Raw genomic sequence first — 20,933 nt, 5'->3', positions numbered from 1 at the left:
TATAAGCACTATAACATTGCAAAAGTAACATGATATTTTTTTATTTTAACTTTTGAATTATTGTTTCCTCAATTGGATAATTTTGATTATAATTGTTGCTTGGTAGAGTTTTTGTTAGGAGATTTAAGATAAAGAAAGATTTTTATACTTAGAATATGCCTAATCAGGGGTTGCTAACGCAATCATCTCCCTCACTTAAGATAACTATTAAAGAGAAGTTAAAGATTTATTTTGATTTCTATGCCATTTTCATTAACGTCTGTTCCATCCATCATCCATTGCCATGCGTCTTTTCCGTTCATGCAAAACATTTCTGTTGAACATTTCAGATGTGACAGTCTGTATTGTAGATATTGGAAACAAAACAATGAAGTAAAAAGACAATAATCTTAGCATTCATTGTATTACTGGTGCCAAGATAAACCTAGAACATAATATATATTTAATAAACATTAAATGATAAAATAAATTTATAAGATGAATGAAAACTGGATTCTAATTACTTTTCAGAATGTTCTTGCCAATGATTTGTTTGGGGGTTCATATTTCTGGATTAGCTAGTTTATGACACAATAAAGGATAACCTTGAAATCACAAGCGTTTAAAATAACAAGGGTTTATTTTTTCTCACACTACATGTCATCACCAATCAGCACAGAAACCTATTTAGGGACCCAGACTGACAGAGCAGTCACCATCTCAAACATCGGCAGTTTCTGTTTGAGAGGAAGAGGGAGTACATCACTGGCCAGAACCCAGTCACATGGCCCCACTCAAAGACAATTGTAATTTTTCCATATGTTTTGAATCAGGGAAGAACAGAAATATTAGGTAAATGCAATAATAACTACCATAGGATATTTAGTGTTTTGCTAAATATTTGGTGAAGAAAAGAGATTCACTTCAGTTGATCAGACTAAAGGTGGTGAATGTAGTTAGAAAGGAGAGTTGTAATAAGGTTAGACATGCTAAGATCATGAACTCAGAAGTGAAATCAAAAGCAGAAATATGGAGTCTGTTATTGGTGATATCAACATTAAAACAAGTCCATTGATACCAATTATATGTCACATTTATTTATATACAGAATCCATCAGTGTCATTAGAATTATACAATTCTGTGAGTATCAATAGGTTTTTTGATAATCGTCATATATTTCAACAGATATTTATTTAGTACTTACTAAACATCATACATTGTACTTGAGGCTCGTTTACCAAAGTGGCCCAAAGAGATACAGTCTCTTGTCCTTACAAAACTAACATGTCAGTTTCTCAAAGCACTTGTGGTTTTCCATACTTTCAAAGGAAACATACTGTTATCACCTAATGGATATTCTCATACGTGGTAAGAGAAGATAACCTAATCTTTTGCTAAAATATTCAGGATGTTAAAGAATGATTATCAATCAAAATATATGAAATTGGCTTCACTACCACCAAGAATCACTAAGTGACTCTCTGTATTTCTATTTTAAGAATCTGCCTGTGAGGAAGGACTCAAACAGTAATTTCCAGATGAGATGTGTGTCATATAATATTTTATAATGAAGTACTTTGTTTCCATTTTCTGGAACATATCTATAAAATTAAACTTGAATCTAATAATGTGACCTACATAAGCAAAAATAATTTTCTTGTGTTTCAGATATGCATTTGAAATAGTTCCAAGATTATTCTTAAGTTCATTAGAAAAAAATTTATGTTAAAAATGACCCTTATTTTAGTACTTTTATTAAAAATGCTATATATTGCTGGAAACCAAAGCAATTGATGAAATAAATTTAACTCTAGCAGTTTAATGGTCTAATTTTCCATTTGTGTGGCATATTATACTTTGCTACATTTTCCACAAAATTACATGTACACAAGCATAATGTTTAGAAATAGTAATTTACCAGGGTATAATAATACATGATTGAGATGTGGCACTATGTAAGTTTTAATAACTTTAATTTTCTTTGCTTATTAAAAATTCTAATTTTAATAGGATAGCTTCAGTTTCATACAGTAATATGGGCACAATGCAGAAGATAATTCATATTGCTTTATTATATTGTGATATATAACTTTTCCATCTAGTAATTTTGATAAAACATTAGTGTACATAATTTTACTCAAGAGAAATTCATTCATTTAGTTAAACATCAATACTCCTCAGAATATTCAAAAGCAGTTTCTAACATCATTGATATATCATTTTGCATCACCTAACAAAATTTTGATTTCCAGATATGCTCAACGAACTCTGATAGATGATTATGGAATACGATGAAACGTAACAAATCTCCAAATGTTAAAGATGTTAAATCTGAGTGAATAAGATTAATTTATTTTTCTGAAATTTAACTTTTTCTGATGTTTAGTATATTTTTCTGAGGTTTTCAGTGATTGTAACAATCACTGGAAAAATTGCAATTATTACAATCACTGAAAAAAGCTATACTGATATAGGTTTTCAATGAGCATTAAGTGCTTATGAGAGTATGCTGGTCTGGGGAGTGTTGTTGGTTAAGGGGAGTTGGTGACAAAACTCAGAAGGAAAAAATTAAAAATAAAAGGCAGTTTAATCTGAGACTAAAGAGTCTGAACCTTATTCATTTACTCATTGTATGCTCTTAATTGAGGAAGTAGAAAATAAAAACCCTTCCTTTAGGAATATTAATTTTTTTTTTAATACTCAGAGATTAGAGGAAAGCTAGAGGCAAGGAAACAATTAGAGTCTTTTGCATTAATCTAGAAATAAGGAAATAAGAGCTTGGATTGGAAAAGTAGCAATGAGAATAGAAAACAAAGCATAGCTAATAGATAACATTTCAAATATTTTACATTACTTAGCAAAATATTAGCTATTAAGTTAAAAAAGACAGTGTTTGAAAATGATTCATAATTGTGAGCTTGATTGACTAGAGACATGTAATAATTCCAGAGAGGAGGAAGGTCAGAGATTCTGGCTCTGGGGATTCAATATGAGTCTAATTTAAAAATGTTGAGCTGGAGGGTACAGCAGAGCATCCAAGGATACATTTTAGTAAGAAGTTGAAGATGTGGAGCTTGAACTTGCAGGATAGATATTCCTTAGGAGGAGATGAGTTATATGCAATTGCATAATTCTACTTGGACAACCCTAAGTACAGCTTTATGTTAAGCTGGTCATTTATTACAAGTTGTAAACATGAATTTGGAAGATGTGAATTATCATATATCTGTAAGAGCCCTTATTTTTCTCTACCCCAGTGCATCAGAACAAAAATTAAAAAAAAAAAGAAATAGTTAATGAAAACATGGTGACCTACTTTTCTTTTGAGAAGTCTTAAAAAACAAATTTATTTTTCTGATTCCAATAATTCAAGCATCATTTTAAACAGCCGTTATTGACAGTAATAGCATGCATGATAGATTATGCAGAATAAAGCTTATAGGGATTTCATACCTTGACATCTTTTCTAAGTAGATAAAACATTAAAAAGGAAAATAACCATAATGAATCAAGAATATTAAAGAAAGAACATGTCAAACTAATGAAGGAATTTATGTGACAAGAAGAATCGTTTTGAATAAATATGTACAAAGACAATTGAAAGCAATATGATATTTAGGGCAAAGGATTTATGTCATACAAAGAATGTGGTTTCTTATCAACTTACTTTGTCAATGCAAATGAACAATTTAGTCATTCTGAAGGCAGGCTATTAATGCTAAGATAGAGCAAATACAATTATTTGTAACAAAGAATTATTTGGATTACAAAACTGAAAAGTGATTTTACAAAATAAATAATATTCTATTTCACGATAGACAAAAATTTTTGTCGCTAATATCAGATTTTCTCAGCTGAATTAAAGCTTTTTCTCTTAAATTTGAGGTTTTTAAAAAAGTATGTTTCAAATATTATATTTAACATTGATTACAATGTGATCAGAACTCTCTCCATGACTTGTGAGATCTCTTTTTAGTCAGGAAAGGGAGTTTTTATTCATTGAACCAACATTTTTTTTTCCCAAACAGCTACCATATGCCTGTTCCTAGTATTACCAATACAGTTGTGAATACGACAGGATATAACTTTATATTCTGAGAGGAAGATAGACAACAGAAAAATCACTGAATTAATATAAAATGTCATATTAACAAGTCATAAATCTTATCAAGACCAAAAAGCAAAGTAAGCACTTTGAGTGGTAGATGGCGTCTATTCAGATAGTTAGGGAAAGCCTCTCTGAGGAGTTAAAAATTAGCCAAGATCTGAATGAAGTGACGAAACCAGAGTTAATGATTTCAAGGACAAGAGTTTTCCAGGTAGCAGAACAGCAAATGATGATGCTCTGGACAAGGATGAGCACGGTATTTTGAGAAATCGAAAAACTAGTGTCAATGTTGCAGATGGAACAAGCCAAAAGACATAGAAAATAATTTTAGAGTGTTCACCAGGGGCAGATCATGTAAGTCCTTATATGCTGTTCTAGGGATCTGTGGGAGTTTCAGAACAAGAAGTAACATGACTTGATTTTAAGTTAACAAAATAAATTGTCTGGACTGTTGTGGAAGGTGATGTTGGCTTGGCCAAATGTAATAGCATAAAAATTCCAGAGAAGTGACTGTATTAGGGATATAGTTTACCAGTGGAGCTGACAAGACTTGTTGAGGGGTAGGTAGATGTAGACTATGGAGAAAGAGGAAATTCAAGGACAACTCTTTTTGGCATTTTGGGGTCTGAGTAACTAAGTGCTGTTATTCACTGAGCTAGAAAATAGGAAGGAAGGTGCAAATTAGATTTACTTATTCATATAGAAATGAAGATGCTTAATATGAATTTGGTAGACAGGTCATAATTTGTGACAATAATCCTCTTTGCATCATTCATATAGGTTATTTTGTTTTCCTTCAAGCAGCATCTTGTCATTGTCCTCCATAATAGAAGCTGTTGATAAAAACTCAGTCCATAATTAGTATTTAAAGCCATGGAACTTTGTTAGATTACACAGCCAGAAATTTTTTATAAAGAAGTGTTCTGAAGATTTAGTCTTTGGAAATTCTATCATTTACTAATTAGGAAGAAAATAATCCATCAAAATAAATGAAGAGACACATAATGAGGCAGGAAGAAACTGGAAGAGTACGGTGTCTTGTAAGGTAAGTGAAACACATAATATTAAGGAGGAGGAAATAACCAACTATAGCAAATGCTGCATGACTGAATATGGTAAGGACTGGAAATTGTTCATTAGATTTGGTGACATGAAAATCATTGTTGACAATAAAAATTATATCAGTGGAATTGGACACACATGTCTGATTAAAGAGTGTTTAGGATAAAATAAAATATGAGGTAAAGAATTGAAGCTGGTAAGTGTATACAAGTTTAGAGGAATTTAGAGGGAGCTATCTTTATAGGTGAGTTATAGTGAAGTTATAGCTGAGTTACAGCTCATTCATATAAATGAGTTATAGTGAAGAGATACATAGAATTATCTGGTTTTTTTCTTTTTACTGGGGTATCTAAGCATGTTTCTATGCTCATAGGAATGATTCAAATAGAGGAAAAAATAGTGCAATAGAGTGGATGTTAATGACTGGCTCAATATCCTTGTGTTAATAGAGAATGGATCCAGAGTTCAAGTGGAGGGGTTGGGCACAGACAGGACATATTAACAGTAGAAAATGCACACAATATTTGTACAAATACCTGTGAGTTTGTAGCATTTAGGTGGGAAGGTGAGTTTTTTCTTGAGAAATTTTTCTTTTAGTGAACTACAAATGAGAGTATCACGTGAGAGTTAAAGAGTAGGGAAGGTTGGAGGGTTCAAGAAAGAAGAAAAGGGTATGAGATAGTTGAACTGGAGCATGAGAAGATGCATTGTCTAAATTTGACATCAAAATTACAAATGTGGGATTTCTCCCAAATATTGCAGTTGGATCTAGAAAGGATGAAAGTATAGTAGATTTTTCATTGGCTTTAGAGCCTTACGGCCCAGGGTCTAGTCTGTGTCTTTCAATATCTAATCAAGTAATCTCTGGTAAGTCATCTAAACTCAGTGAACCTCTAACTCCTCATGTATTAACATAACAATAATATGTCTTGGGTTTTTACTGTATACCATGCTATTGAGTTTAATATGGATCATCTCATCAAATACTCAAAACTATCTGTCAATGTGATTATTATCTATTTTATACATTAACCACCAAATTTTAGAGAAAGTAAGGAACAAATCTAAGAATACTTAGCTAGCAAGTGTCAGAGTTTGGAATATCATTCTGATAAGACTCCAGAAGCAGAATCCTTAACTGCAAATGTTACTGCCTCCTCACTGCATTTTAGTCTCACAACAAAAATAAGAAATGAAGCACAATTGAAAAAAAATGCCCATGGGTTTAAAGGAATAGAGGTGATTGGTAACTTTTGAGAGAGGTGGTAAACTTTTTCGGTAAAGATCCAGAATAAATATTTTAGTCTTTGGGGACAATATATCTCTGATGCAACTATTGAACTCTGCCACTGTAGCAAAGTTGCAGCCACAGACAGTATGTAAATGAATTGGCGTGTCCATATTCCAATAAGTCATTATTAACTATGGGACATAATCTGCTTCCCACTGGTCTGAATGATAGCCTATGGTGAACTAACTGAGATGAGAGCCATTGTGGAATTCCTCCAGGGTGAAATTTACAAGTTTAGTAACACCTATTCACATGTACTATTTGCCCACCATGAGGCTCAAAGAGGGCTTTACAGTTGAGTGGAACTGACAGAAAGTTTTGACTCCAGGAGTTTTTTATTGTATTAAGATGAGAATAAAGAATAGGAGATACTTAGAAGGAGAGGAAGATCTAACAAGGAAATCAAAATTAAATGCTACAAAAACAATTTATCAAAGCAGTAGGGTAAATGAGAAAAAGAGAATGTAATTGAAAGAACTTGATGTAATATCACAGATATTTTAATTGCTTTGGCTTGAATTGTTACATACAAGTTTAAATACAAATAAATAACACACATATCAAATCAATGCCTTATTTTCAGAAGTTAATAAATGATAAATCAAATACTATATCATAAAATAATAGATTATTAGAGTAAGAAATACTGTTAAAATCAGTAATCCAATAGCTTCAAAATTTTTATTTAGTGTGTACTATCATATTCAGAGCCTTTCCAAGTGTTTTCAAGGCTGTGTTAAAGAATATATAATGATGGTAGCCTCAACATCTTCCTAGGCAGCCCATTCCATCTTTGGTTATTCCTAAGAGCTAGAAAGTTATTCCACTATAAAAAAAGAAATCTAATTTCTTTTCCTTTGACAGCCTTTCAGATATTCAAATACTGTTATAGTATACTTTGTTAATGCTAACTGCAGTCAACTACACTAAATATAGAAAAATTAGAAACACATAAAACTTAGAATTCTACTTCTGTTATTAGATAAAGTAGAGGGCACATATTGCAGTGGAATTAATTGGGAATCATGAAGATAAAGAAATTTGTTGACATAGGTGCTTTTTAGAATGCTGAAGACTGGATTAGTCACTAACATTGTTGTAAAGATAAGAAAGCTTGTTGAAGACTTTAACAAAGTTACCATAAAGGTTCAAAGAATAAAATTATGGGGGATGTGGTTAATGAATTTCCAAATTTATTATACCAATAAATAGTCTATATCTTGTTATTATGAAAATGAATTTTGCAGGAAAGCAAGTATTCTTCTATGACACTGTGTTTCTTACAAAAATGTATGTTTTGTGAGCCAATGGAATCTAGCTCTGTGTGTCCCTGCTATAGTCATTGCATCCTTGTTTTATAAGTCTGTTAGAGGAAATTGAACTTGGAGGAAATTGAGACTATTCACTCAGGCTATATTGTACACACCATCCACACGATGACTAACACATTATCTGAAATAACATTAAATTGTAGCTCTAATTTTAATAGTATGAAAGTGACATAAAACCACTTGGTAGGCAGAAAATTTTAAAATCCTTTGTTTTCATCTCCTCTCTAAATTCTGCTGAGAAAAGTAAATTGGTAATTCTAACAGATTTACTTTAAACTCAAGGATTTTTCTCCTCTGACACCACACGTCAAACTATGATTTCCCTTTAAGAGCCTCTTTAACTTTATCTCCAATTTTTAAAATTACCTTTATTGAGGCAAAATTTATATACAATAAATGTTTCTGGAGATTTTCATTTATTTTTTAAGCTCTTGCTTATTGTTGGTATTAGTTCTTTGTGGTTAGAAGTACTCTCTTTAGCATTCCTTAGGATGCTGGTCCATTGACAAGAGTATCTTTTCTCCTCCTTCACCTGAAATTCTCAGTTTTGCCTTAATTCTTAATGTATATTTGTTAATGGATAAAGATTTAGGGATTTTTCTATTTTTTCCCTTAAGCACTTTTGTCTTTGGTCCACCATGGTTTGTGAAGAGAAGTCCACATTCATTTGAATTGTTGTTTGTCTCTATTTAATGTGTCATTTTCCTCTAGCTGCTTTCAAGATTTTTCTTTTGATCTTTGGTTTTCTGAAACTTGACTATAATTTGTCTACTTATAATTTTCTTGATATTTATCCTGTGTGGGGTTCATAGAGCTTCTTGAATCTGTAATATTTTTCATTTGCAAATTTGGGGTAGTTTTTAGCCATAATAACTTTATTTTTTCTGCTCCTTTCCCTCTCATTCTTTTGGTACTCAAAGTACATATATATTGTACCTTTGGTATTGTCACACAAATTCTTAGGTTTTACTCATTTTTAAATCTCTGTCTCCCACTTCTTCTGATTGGGTAATTTCTATCAATCTGTCTTTAAGTTTTTTAATTCTTTCTTCTGTCTTCTCCATTCTGTTTTTAAATTCACACAAGTAATTTTTATTTTAGTCATTGAAATTTTCAATTCTAAGATTTTCAATCTTTTAAAAAAATGTATTGCTTTGATAGATTTTCTGTCATTTTAGTTATATGCTTTAAAGTTTGTGTCTGATAATGCCAACATCTGAGTCATTTCAGGGTTGACATCTGTCATAATTTTTTTTTTCTCTAGACTCTTGTCATATTTAGTATGTCAAGTCATTTTAGATTGAATCCTGGTCAATGTGAAATGTTATGTTGTGGGGACTCTGTATACTATTATATTCCTCCCAAAATGTTGATGTGTTTGTTTTAACAAACAATTAATGTAAAGTCAAGCTAGAAACTTTGCTACACCTGTGGAGAGGAGCCATTCAGATTCCAGTTTACAGCGAGTGTAATTCCAGTCTTCTGATATGTGAGTGGTCAGAAAGAGACTTGGGCAGTTTATACGCAGAATCTGAGGTTCCACTTTTTCGGTTATCTTTTAGCCAGTGATCCCTCTTACTCTCAAATGGCTTCTGTTGCCCTAGGCTTCTTTCCCTTGTTATTATCTCCAGAAAGATAATGGGCTTTCTCTCATAGTTTTAGCCACCTCACAACAATAAAACTATGATTCAGTCTGCCCCCAGATCAAAGCCACAAAAATTGAAAATTAATTCTTTGATAGTCATTTCTTCCAATTACGGCTTCTTTTCCAAAAATCTCCCTGCACTGGTTGTCTCTGTAGAACCCATATATGGTTGTATTTTGTGTCTTGGCTAGAGTTTATAATTGTTATTTACAAGAGTGATAGTTTATTAGGAACTTTCTCTGCATTATACACATACTTCAAATTGGATTGTGTTATGTTTTCATTTGTATTCATTTTAAAACATTTTCTATTGCGATTTCTTTCTTTACCATGAGTAATTCAGTAACATGTTAATTTTCAAATAAGTGGAAATTCCCCAGAAGTGTTTCTACTAATAATTACTAATTTGATATTGTTCTTTACAAAGAACATAATCTGAATCAATCCTTTTACTTTTAAGGTTTTTTTCTAGCTTTATTGAAAAATAATTAACATATAACATTGTGTAAGTTTAAGGTATACAACGTGATGACGATACACAAATATATTGTGAAATGCTTGTGACAATAAGGTTAGTTAACACACCCACCACATCATTACATTTGTTTTGTGATGGGAACATTGAAGATCTATTCTCTTAGCAACTTTCAAGTGTGTAATACAATATTGTTAACTACAGACAACCTTCCTCAGTATTAGATCCCTAAAACTTATTCATCTTATAACTGAAAGTTTGTATGCATTGACAAACATCTCACCATTTCCCCTACCGACCAACCCCCGGCAACCACCATTCTAGTCTCTCTTTCTTTGAATTTGGCTTTTTTTTAGATTCCATATATAAGTGAGATCATGCAGTATTTCTTTTTCTCTGTCTGACTCATTTCACTTACATAATTACCTGAGGTCCAACCATGTTGTTGCAAATGGTAGGATTTCCTTCTTTCTCATGAGTGAATAATATCCCATTCTGTGTGTGAGATATGTATGTATCTATACTTATATCTATATCTATATTGTGAGATAGATACAAAGCTCACAATTTCTTTATCCATTCATCCATCGATGGACATTAAGATTGTTTCCATGTCTTGGCTATTGTGAATGATGCTGCAATGAACATTGAGGTGCATATATCTCATTGAGATCTTGATTTCATTTCCATTCCAATAAGTATCCAGAAATGGAATTGCTGGATCATATGATAGTTCTATTTTTAATTTTTTGAGGCATCAACATATTTTTTCCATAGTGATTGCACCAATTTACATTTCTGCCAACAGTGTACAAGGGTTCCTTTTTCTCCACATCTTTGCCAACAGCTGTTATCTTTTGTCTTTTTGGTGATAGCCATTCTAACAGGTGTGAGGTGATATCTCATTGTGGTTTTCATTTGCGTTTCTCTGATAATTAGTGATGTTGAACACCTTTTCATGTGTCTGTTGGCCATCTGTAGGTCTTCTTTGGAAAAATGTCTATTTCGGGTCCTCTGCCCATTTTTTCATCAGATTATTAATGTTTTGCTATTGATTTGGATGAGTTCTTCCGATATTTTTGATATTAACTCCTTATCCAATATATGGTTTGCAAATATTTTCTCCCATTCCATATGATGCCTCATCATTTTAATGATTCTTTTGGTATGCAGAAGCTTTTTAGCTTGATATAGTCCCGCTTGTTGATCTTTGGTTTTGTTGCTTGTGCTTTTGGTGTTGTATCCAATAAATTGTTGCCAAGAACAATGTTAAGGAGCTTTTTGCCTATGTCCTCTTCTAGGAGTTTTACAGATACAGTTCTTACATTTTAAGTCTTTAATCCATTTCAGGTTAATTGTGAGTGGTGTAAGATAGGGGTACAATTTCATTATTTCACATGTGAATATCCAGTTTTTCCAACACAATTTATTGGAAAGACTGTCCTTGCCCTATTGAATATTCTTGGCTCCCTCACCAAACGTTATTGGACTGCACGTGAATAGGTTTATTTCTGGAATCTCCTTCTGTTCCATTGCTCCATATGTCTGTTTTTGTTCCGGTACCACAATGTTTTGAATTTGGTAGCTTTGTAGAGTAGTAGAGTTTGAAATTAGAAGTGTGATGCCCCCAGCTTTGTTGTTCTTTCTCAAGATTGCTTTGGCTATTTGGGACATTTTGTGGTTCCATATGAATTTTAGGATTGTTTTTCTATTGCTGTGAAAATGCCGTTGGATTCTGGTAGGTATTATATTGAATATATAGATGGCTTTGGGTAGTATGGACATTTTAATAATATTAATTCTTCTGATCCATGAACATGACATATCTTTCCATTTATTTGTATCTTCTTCGATATCTTTCCAATGGTGTCTTATAGTTTTCAGTGTAGATCTCTTTCACTTTCTTGGTTAAATTTTTTCCTAAGTATATTATTGCTTTTGATTAAATTGTAAATGGGATTCTTTTCTTCATTTCTCTTTCTGATAGTTCATTGTTAGTGTATAGAAATGCAACTTTTGTATGTTGATTTTGTACGTAATTTTTTATGTCAATTTTGTATCCTGCATTTTTATTGAATTCATTTATTACTACTAACAGTTTTTTGGTGGAGTTTGTAAGGTTTTCTGTATATAAGATCCTGTAATCTTCAGAGACAATTTTACTTCTTTTTTTCCAATTTAGATGCATGTTATTTCTTTTTCTTACCTAATTGCTCCAGCTAGGTCTTCCATTAGTGTGTCGAATACAAGTGGTGAGAGTGGGCACCCTTGTCTTATTTCTGATCTTAGCAGGAAAGTTTTCAGCTTTTCACTGTTGAATATGATGCTAGATGTTGGTTAGTCATATATGGCTTTTACTTTGTTGAGATATGTTTGTCTATATACAATTTGTTGAGCTTTCATCATGAAAGGGTGTTGAATTTTGTCAAACATTTTTTCTGCATCTATTGAGAGGATCATATCATTTGATCCTTCATTCTATTAATGTGATGTATCAAGCTTATTGATTTGCCTATATTGAAGGAACATTCCAGGGATAAATCCCACTTGACCATGGTGTATGATCCTTTTATTATGCTGTTGAAATTAGTTTGATAGAATTTTGTTGAGAATTTTTGCATCTATATTTACTAGGGCTATTGTCCAGTGGTTGTCTTTTCTTGTGGTGTCCTTATCTGGCTTTGGAATCAGGGTAATGCTGGCTTTGTATAGTGAATTTAGGAGTATTCCCTCCTCTTCAGTTTTTTGGGAGAGTTTGAGAAGGTTGCATTAACTCTTCTATAAATGTTGGTAGAATTCACCACTGAACCCATCTGGTCCTGCGCTTCTCTGTGTTGGGAGGATTTGTTTACTTTTTCAATCTCCATAGTCATTGTTGGTCCATTCAGATTTTCTGTTTTTCATGATACGGTCTTGGTATAGTGTATGTTTCTAGAAAATTATCCATTTCTTCCAGATTATCCAATTTGTCATATAATTGTTCATAGGAACCTGTTATGATTCTATGTGTTTCTGTGGTGTTAGTTGAAATGTGTTTTCTTTCATTTACAATTTTTATTTATTGTAGTCTTCTCTTCTATCTTTATTTCTTGGTTAGTCTAGCTAAAATTTTGTCAATTTTGTTTATCTTTTCAAAAAACCAGTGGGGTTTTGCACTGTCTGCAGTGAGGTCCGTGGTTGGCAGGTTAGTTACCAAGGGCTTGGTTGGACATGGATTTTGTCTGGTCCCTGAGTGGATGGGATTGCCTCCAGTACCATACTCAGGAGAGTGGCAATGGGACAAAGGTCCACTTCAGGGTCCACATTTGGGTCCTTAGACAGCAAAGCTATTAGCAGGTGTGCAGCAAGTGTGACTCCCACAAGGTTCCTAGGCAGTCTGCTGCCTGGTCACTGGGTGGGTACCTGTGTGGGCAGGACTGGCCCTGAACAGTGGCTGGGAGGCCTGGGACTGAGCTCCAGGGCTGTTTCAGGTTCAACAGCTAAGACTCAGGTCTGCATAATTGGCTCTGGAGACACAAATAGATGTATCTCCTGTGAGGTTCCCGGGTGGGTTGAACTGGTCCTTGACCATGGCTAGAGTTGAATATACAGCTCTATCAAGATCTCCTGAGGCACAGATAGGAGTGTCTCCCATCAGGTCCCTGTGCTGGCAGGGCTGCTTGTGGATTGTGGCTGGGAGGGGCTAGAAATAAGGCCCTTTCAGGATCTCCAGAGGCGTGAACAGGAACATCTCCACTGGTTCCCTGGGCCAGCAGTACTGCTTGTTGGCTGTGGATGGGAGAGGCTGACGCTTAGTATAGGGCCCTTTCAAGATCTCTGGGAGCACAGAGAGGAGTATCTCTTACTTGTCCCTGGGCTGTCAGGTCTGCTGGTGGACTGCGGCTGTGATGGATTTGCAGCCAAGTATAGGACCCTTCAGGATCTCCAAGGGGCAGCTGGGAGTGTCTCCTAGTGGATCCTTGTGCCAGCAAGACTGTTCGTGGACTGCAGTTGGGAGGGGCTGAAGCCTAGTATAGCACCCTTTCAGAATCTTTGGGGTTTCAGATGGGAATGTCTCCTGCTGGGACCCTGCAGGACTGGCCCCTCAAGACTGCTGGAAGACTGGGTGTGAGGAAGCTGGAGCCGCACATAGGGCCCTTTCAGGATCTCTGGGGCACGGATGGGAATTTCACCTGCTTGGTCCCTGTGCCAGTAGATGGGGGCAAGACTGCTGAGACCTAGTAGAGGGCCCTTTCAGGATCTCCAGAGGCGCAGAAGGGAGTGCCTCATGCAGAAGTGCTGTGCTAGCAAGACTATTTATGGATTGTGACTGGATGGGCTGAAGTCTAGTTACAGGGCCCTTTTAGAATCTGCAGTCTGACTGAGTTTGGCAGGCTTATCCCCAAAGGCCTCTAGACTTCAGTCAGGAGGGTCTGGAGCTGGTTCCTGGGCCACTTCAGGGTCCACAGCTGGGACTGGGGTCTGTATGTCATTACCTAATGCACAAGTGACTGTGACTCCTCCCAGGTCCCTTGCTGTATGCTGCAGGTAACAACCCAAAGTTCTGTAGCCGAGTTCTCAGGAGTATGGAATTGTTTCTGTGTCTGTAGCCAGTGCCACAATGGTTGACTCAATGGCCTGGGGGCTTGCCTTCTTAAAATGGCTTTGCTCCGTCTTGGACTGCACTGGGGCTTCACAATCCTACCTGGATCTACAAGCTTCCCTGAGTCAATTTTGTCTATGGATGGATGCCAAATTATTGTTGGGAGGGGCTATGTGGGAGGGACTTCTTATTCGACCATATTGCTGACATCACTCTCCTCAATCTTTTCAAATTTACTCAGGTTTGATCTATGCCCCAGCATGTGGTTTGACTTGGTGAATAATTCATAACAACTTGAAAATTTTATTCTGCTGTTTTTGGTTGGAGTTTTCTCTAAATATCAGTTGAGTCAAGTTGGTTGATAGTGTTGTTCAAGTCTTCTACGTCTTCACTGATTTTCTGTCAACCTTTTTCTTAATTACTGAAAAAGGAGTGCTGTAATCTCTAACTATAATTGTGTATGTGTCTACTTTTCTTTGCAGGTCTGTCAGTTTTTACTTCATGTATTTTGAAGCCCTGTTACTAGATAAATTCACTTTTCAAATTGTTATGTCTTCTTGATGAATGACCTGTAATTTTTTTCAATTATTTTATTGAGGTCATAATGGTTTATAACACTGTGTAAATCAGATGTACATTATTGTTTATCAGTTTCTGTATAGACTTCATCACGCTCACTACCAATAGTCTAATTTTTAAACATCACCATACACATGTGCCTCTTTATCCCTTTGACACACACCCTAACCCCCTTCCCCTCTGGTTCTCTTTGTCCACATGTTTATCTTTCACATCGAGTGAAATCATGTAGTGTCTGTCTTTCTCTGTCAGGCTTATTTTGCTTAACGTCATACCCTCAAAGTCCATCCATGTTGTTGCAAATGGGATGATTTTGTCTTTTTCGTGGCTGAGTAGTATTCTATTGTGTGTATATACATATATATATATATATATATACACACATACCACATCCTCTTTATCCATTCATCAGTTGATGGGCAGTTGGGTTGCTTCCACATCTTGGCTATTGTGAATAATGTTGCAATGAATATAAGGGTGCAAAAATCTCTTTAAGTTGTTGATTTCAAGTTCTTTGCATAAATACCCAGTAGTGAGATAGCAGGATCTATCGTATTGTATTTCTATTTTCAATTTTTTGAGATATCTCCATACTATTTTCCACAGTGGCTGTACCAGTTTGCATTCCCACCAGCAGTGTATGAGGGTTGCCTTTTCTCCACACCCTCTCCAACATTTGTTATTTTATGTCTTGGTAATTGTAGCCATTCTGATAGGTGTAAGGTGATATGTCATTGTAGTTTTGATTTGTATTTTTCTAATAATTAGTGATGTTGAACATCTTTTCATGTGCCTGTTGGCCATCTGTATATCTTCTATGAAAAAATGTTTGCTCATATCCTCTACCCATTTTTTGATCAAGTTGTTTTTTTTTTTGTTCTTGGGTTGTACGACTTCTTTATATATTTTGAAAGTTAACCCCTTGTCAGATATATGATTTGCAAATATTTTCTCCCAGTTGGGGGATTGTCTTTTTGTTTTGTTCATGGTTTTCTTTGCCCTGCAGAAGATTTTTAGTCTGATGTAGTCCCATTTGTTAATTTTTTTATTTTGTTTCTCATGCTTGAGTAAACATTGTATTCAAAAGGATGCTGCTAAGACCTATATCAAAGAGTATACTGCCTATATTTTCTTCTGCGAGTTTTATGGTTTCAGGTCTTACATTCAAGTCTTTAATCCATTTTGAGTTAATATTTGTATGTGGTGTGAGATAATGGTCTACTTTCATTCTTTTGCATGTGGCTGTCCAGTTTCCCCAACACCGTTTATTGAAAAAACTTTCCTTCTCCATTGTATGTTCTTAGCCCCTTTGTCAAAGATTGGCTGTCCATAGATGAGTGGTTTTATTTCTGGGCTTTCAGTTCTGTTCCATTGATCTGTGTGTCTGTTTTTGTGCCAGTACCATGCTGTTTGTTTTTGGCTTGCCTAGTTTATTTTATGACTTCTTTTGGATTGGATATTCTCAGTATGTTCTATCTTATCCTAATTGTTGGCTTATTATCGCTGATTTTATGAGTGTGTGATCTGTGCAGTAATAGACCCCACACTCAAAAGAGCTTCATGCTTAGTTTAATGTTCTGATGTTGCCAACTTGAAATTCTTAATTTTTAAAGAAAGGGTTCAGCATTTTTATTTTGCACTGAACCCCACATATTATATAGCTGGCCGTGTTTTTCGCTACACACACACACGCACTTTATTTTTTAGTGTTTTCCCAAAGATTTACTATATTCTTTGTTAACTTTTTACAGTCTATCTGCAAATAATATAATGCTATTTCAAATCTAATATGAGAAACTTAAAACTAGAATTTTATTTGCCTCCTTTTATTCTTTATGTTATTATTGCCATGTATTTTACTTCTACATAACCCCTACAATAGATTGTTATTTATTTTTAAATAATTATCCCTTAAGTACATTAAAATAAAGGAATTATCTTTTCATATTTGCTGTCTTTTTACCATTTCAGACATTCTTTATGCCACTCTTAAACAAGTTTTCACATTGTAGCGTATTTCCTCCACCTGAAGAGTTGTCTGAATTATTTCCTGGAGTACAAGTCTGCTGACAAATTCTTTCAGCTTTAGTTTGATTGAAAAAAATCTTTTTTTTAATCTTATTTTTTTAAAAGATAAATCAGTAGATACAGAATTTTTGGTTGATAATTGAAAGGTACCATTTCACCGTTCTTATTTTTCAATTTCTCCTGAGAAGTTTGTGATGATTATCTTTGTCCCAAAGCATGTGATATGACTCTTCCTGTCACTTCTTTGATAGCATTGCCATTACCATTGGTTTCCAATAATTTTATTGTGATGCTATATTTTCCTGCTTTGGATGTTTTTATATTTATTTTACCTAGGGATTTCTGAGTTTCTTGCTTGAGTGTAGGCTTTTCACCAAGGGTTAAAATTTCTTACCATTTTATGTAATATATTCTCCTGTCTCTCTCAAACACTTTGAGGAATTCAATTACGCAAGTGTTCAATTAACTGAATTGTGGCACTAGTCACCGAGAATCTCTTCCTTTGTTCTCAGTCTTTTTTCCTCTCAGTGCTTCAGTTTGAACAGCTTCTATTGCCTGTTCTTTATGTTTACTGGTCTGTAGATTCTCTTCTATTCCTTTGTTTATTTGTTTTTGTTTTTCTTTTTTTTGTAACTCATTTTTTTTATTGAAGTATAATTTACATAACATTATATTAGCTTTAGGTGTACAAAGTAATGTTTTGATAGTTGTATATATTGCAAAAAGATTGCCATAATAAATCGAGTTAACATCCATCACCATACATAGTTATGTTTTTTTCTTGTGATGAGAACTTTCAAGATCCATTCCCCTAGCTACTTTAAAATATACAACACAGTAGTACTAACAATAGTCACCATGCTATACATTATATCCTCATGACTAATTCATTTTATAACTGGAAAATTGTGCCTTGTGACACCCTTCACTCATCACCCCCTTCACCCCCCACCTCAGGCGATCACCAATCTGTTCTCTATATCTGTGAGCTCATTTTTTTTGTTTTGTGTGTGTTTTGTTTGTTTTATTTTTAGATTACATATATAAATGAGATTATATGATATTTATCTTTCTCTGCCTGACTTATTTCACTTAGCATAATGCCCTCAAAGTCCATCCATGTTGTTGCAAATGACAAAATTTCATTCCTTTTTATGGTTGAATAATATTATATATATATTTATATATATACCACATATTCTTTATCCATTCATCCATCAAGGACTTTTAGGTTGTTTCCTTGTCTTGGCGATTGTAAATAATGCTGCAGTGAGCATTGGAATACAGATATCTTTTTGAATTAGTATTTTTGTTTTCTTCAGATAAGTAACCAGAAATGGAATTCCTGAATCATATGATAGTTCTATTTTTAATTTTTTGAGGAATCTCCATACTGTATTCCCTTATGGCTGTACCAGTTTACATTCCCACCAACAATGCACAGTGGTTCCCTTTTCTCCACATCCTCATCAACAGTTGTTATATCTTGTCTTTTTGAAAATAACCATTCTAACAGGTGTAAGGTGATATTTCATTGGGGTTTTGATTTGCATTTCTCTGATGATTAGTGATGTTGAGTATCTCTTCATGCTTCTGTTGGCCATCTCTATGTCATCTTTGGAAAAATGTCTATTCAGATCCTCTGTCCAATTCTCAGCTATTCTTAATCTGACCCATTACATCTTCATTTCAGATATTGTCTTTTTCATCTCTAGACTGTTTCCTTTGAGTATTCCATTTCTCTCTTACCTTTGTTCTTTTCTTTAAATCATTGATTGTTTCATACATATTTATAATACTGATTTAAATCCCTTATATATCACATCTGTCATTTGTTGTTTTATTCTTTATTTCTATTGATACGTATTTCTCATGGTGATTAGTCACATTTTCCTATATATTCTCAACTGTGGTAATTTCTAACTGGACGCTGGACATTGTGATTTTATATTATTGAGTGCTAGAATTGATTACTTTCATTTAAATAGTTTCAATATTTTTCTTGTAAGGTGTTAATTTTTTGAAAATCAGCTTTATCATTTTGAGACTTATTTTTATTGTTCTCTTAGGGAAGATTTAAAGTTCCTTAACTCTGGCCTAGTTTATCCTTCTAGTAAGGCTTGACTATCTGAGATCTCTACTAAATGTGCTTGGTGTTCTTCAAGTACTTCTACTCTGACTGTTCAGAGCTCAAATATCTCTCAATCCTTTGTTTGTCCTGGGAATTATTGGATTTACCTCATCCCATTTGGTATTCTCTTGACCTCACAAAACATCACCCTTATCTTGTTTAGCTTAGTATTTAACAATTAGTCAGGAGAATCCTGTGCAGATTTCAGGAGCTTTTATTCTGCTTAAGTCTTACATTTCCAGTCTCTGTTCCAAATACACTAATCTCTTCTGAACTCATCAGTGCTGCTGTCCTCTGTTTAAGATCCTTTTGCCTCAACTTCAGTTCACTAATTACCTCCAGGCAGATACATTGCATGGACATAGGATTCACTTAGTCTATGTCCTTTTTTTTCAGTGATTAAAATCCTATGCTTCCTGTTTTCCTGTGTCTTAAAACTATTTCTTATATTCTGTCCAGTTTTCTAGTTGTTTACTATGCAAGTGGAGATTTTTTTCCCTTCTTGGTCTATCATAACCAGGAGGAAGACCCACATACTCATTTTCTAACTAATATATTGTAAAACGTATAATATTTTGCAATGAAACACATAAACTAGAAGATATTCCTACTAATGTACTTTCCTCACCAAAATATCAGTAAAAATCCTACATCTGTAAGATGGAGTGAGAAGAGGAAATCATTTGTATTTAAACTATTTGGTCAATATGTATACGTTTAAGTGCAAGTGTATTAGCATACATAGTGAAGTACAGATTTGTACCTACTTATAAGTAAGTTTGGATAGTAAAAGTGAGCCAATAAATGAAATAAAAGAGCAGAGTTGTTAATAGAAGTAATAACATGCCAAACTTATGTGCACGTCCTAAGAGGAAAATAATCTTCTTAAAATACAGATGACTTTACAAAGCAATTTGCACACCATGCAAGTTGAGAAACATGGAAGCATGATATTTATTGCTAGTGCTAATGGCTTTCTTTATAAGTTTAGTGCCAAAGTATTCCTTTGCACTCTTATATGTTATGGAATAGTGACAAAATATTAGAGATAATGCATCTCTTATATTGAAATGTCAGCACATGGTAAGGCAAATATTTTGTCTCTAATACCCAACAAGATTTTGAAAATCATATTTCGTAATGAGCAACATAAGAGAGTAATACAAAAACCATAATAAAGTTGGTTAAGTTCTATATAATGAGAAAGGAAAGTCTCTTCAATAAGTGCTGCTGGGAAAACTGGAAAGCTACATGCAAAAGAATGAAAGTAGACCATTATCTTACACCATACACAAAAATTAGCTTAAAATGGATTAAAGACTTAAATGTGAGACCTGAAACCATAAAACTTGTAGAAGAAAATATAGACAGTACACTCTTTGACATTGGTCTTAGCAGCATATTTTCAAATACCGTGTCTGACCAGGCAAGGGAGACAATAGAAAAAATAAACAAATGGGACTACATAAAGCTAAAAATCTTCTGCACAGCAAAGGAAACCATCAAGAAAATTAAGAGACAACCTAACAATTAGGAGAAGATATTTGCAAACCATATATCTGATGAGGTGTTAATATCCAAAATTTATAAAGAACTCATACATCTCAGCAACAAAAAAACAAACAATCCAATTAAAAAATGGACAAAAGATCTGAACAGACATTTTTCCAAAGAAGATATACAGATGGCCAACAGGCACATGAAAAAATGTTCAACATCAC

This window comes from Ceratotherium simum, chromosome 3 (assembly GCF_057802395.1).
Source record: "Ceratotherium simum simum isolate JZ-2026a chromosome 3, ASM5780239v1, whole genome shotgun sequence".
NCBI classification, from domain to species: Eukaryota; Metazoa; Chordata; class Mammalia; order Perissodactyla; family Rhinocerotidae; genus Ceratotherium; species Ceratotherium simum.
The sequence above is the reverse complement of the archived record's forward strand: the minus strand, read 5'-3'. Positions refer to the sequence as shown.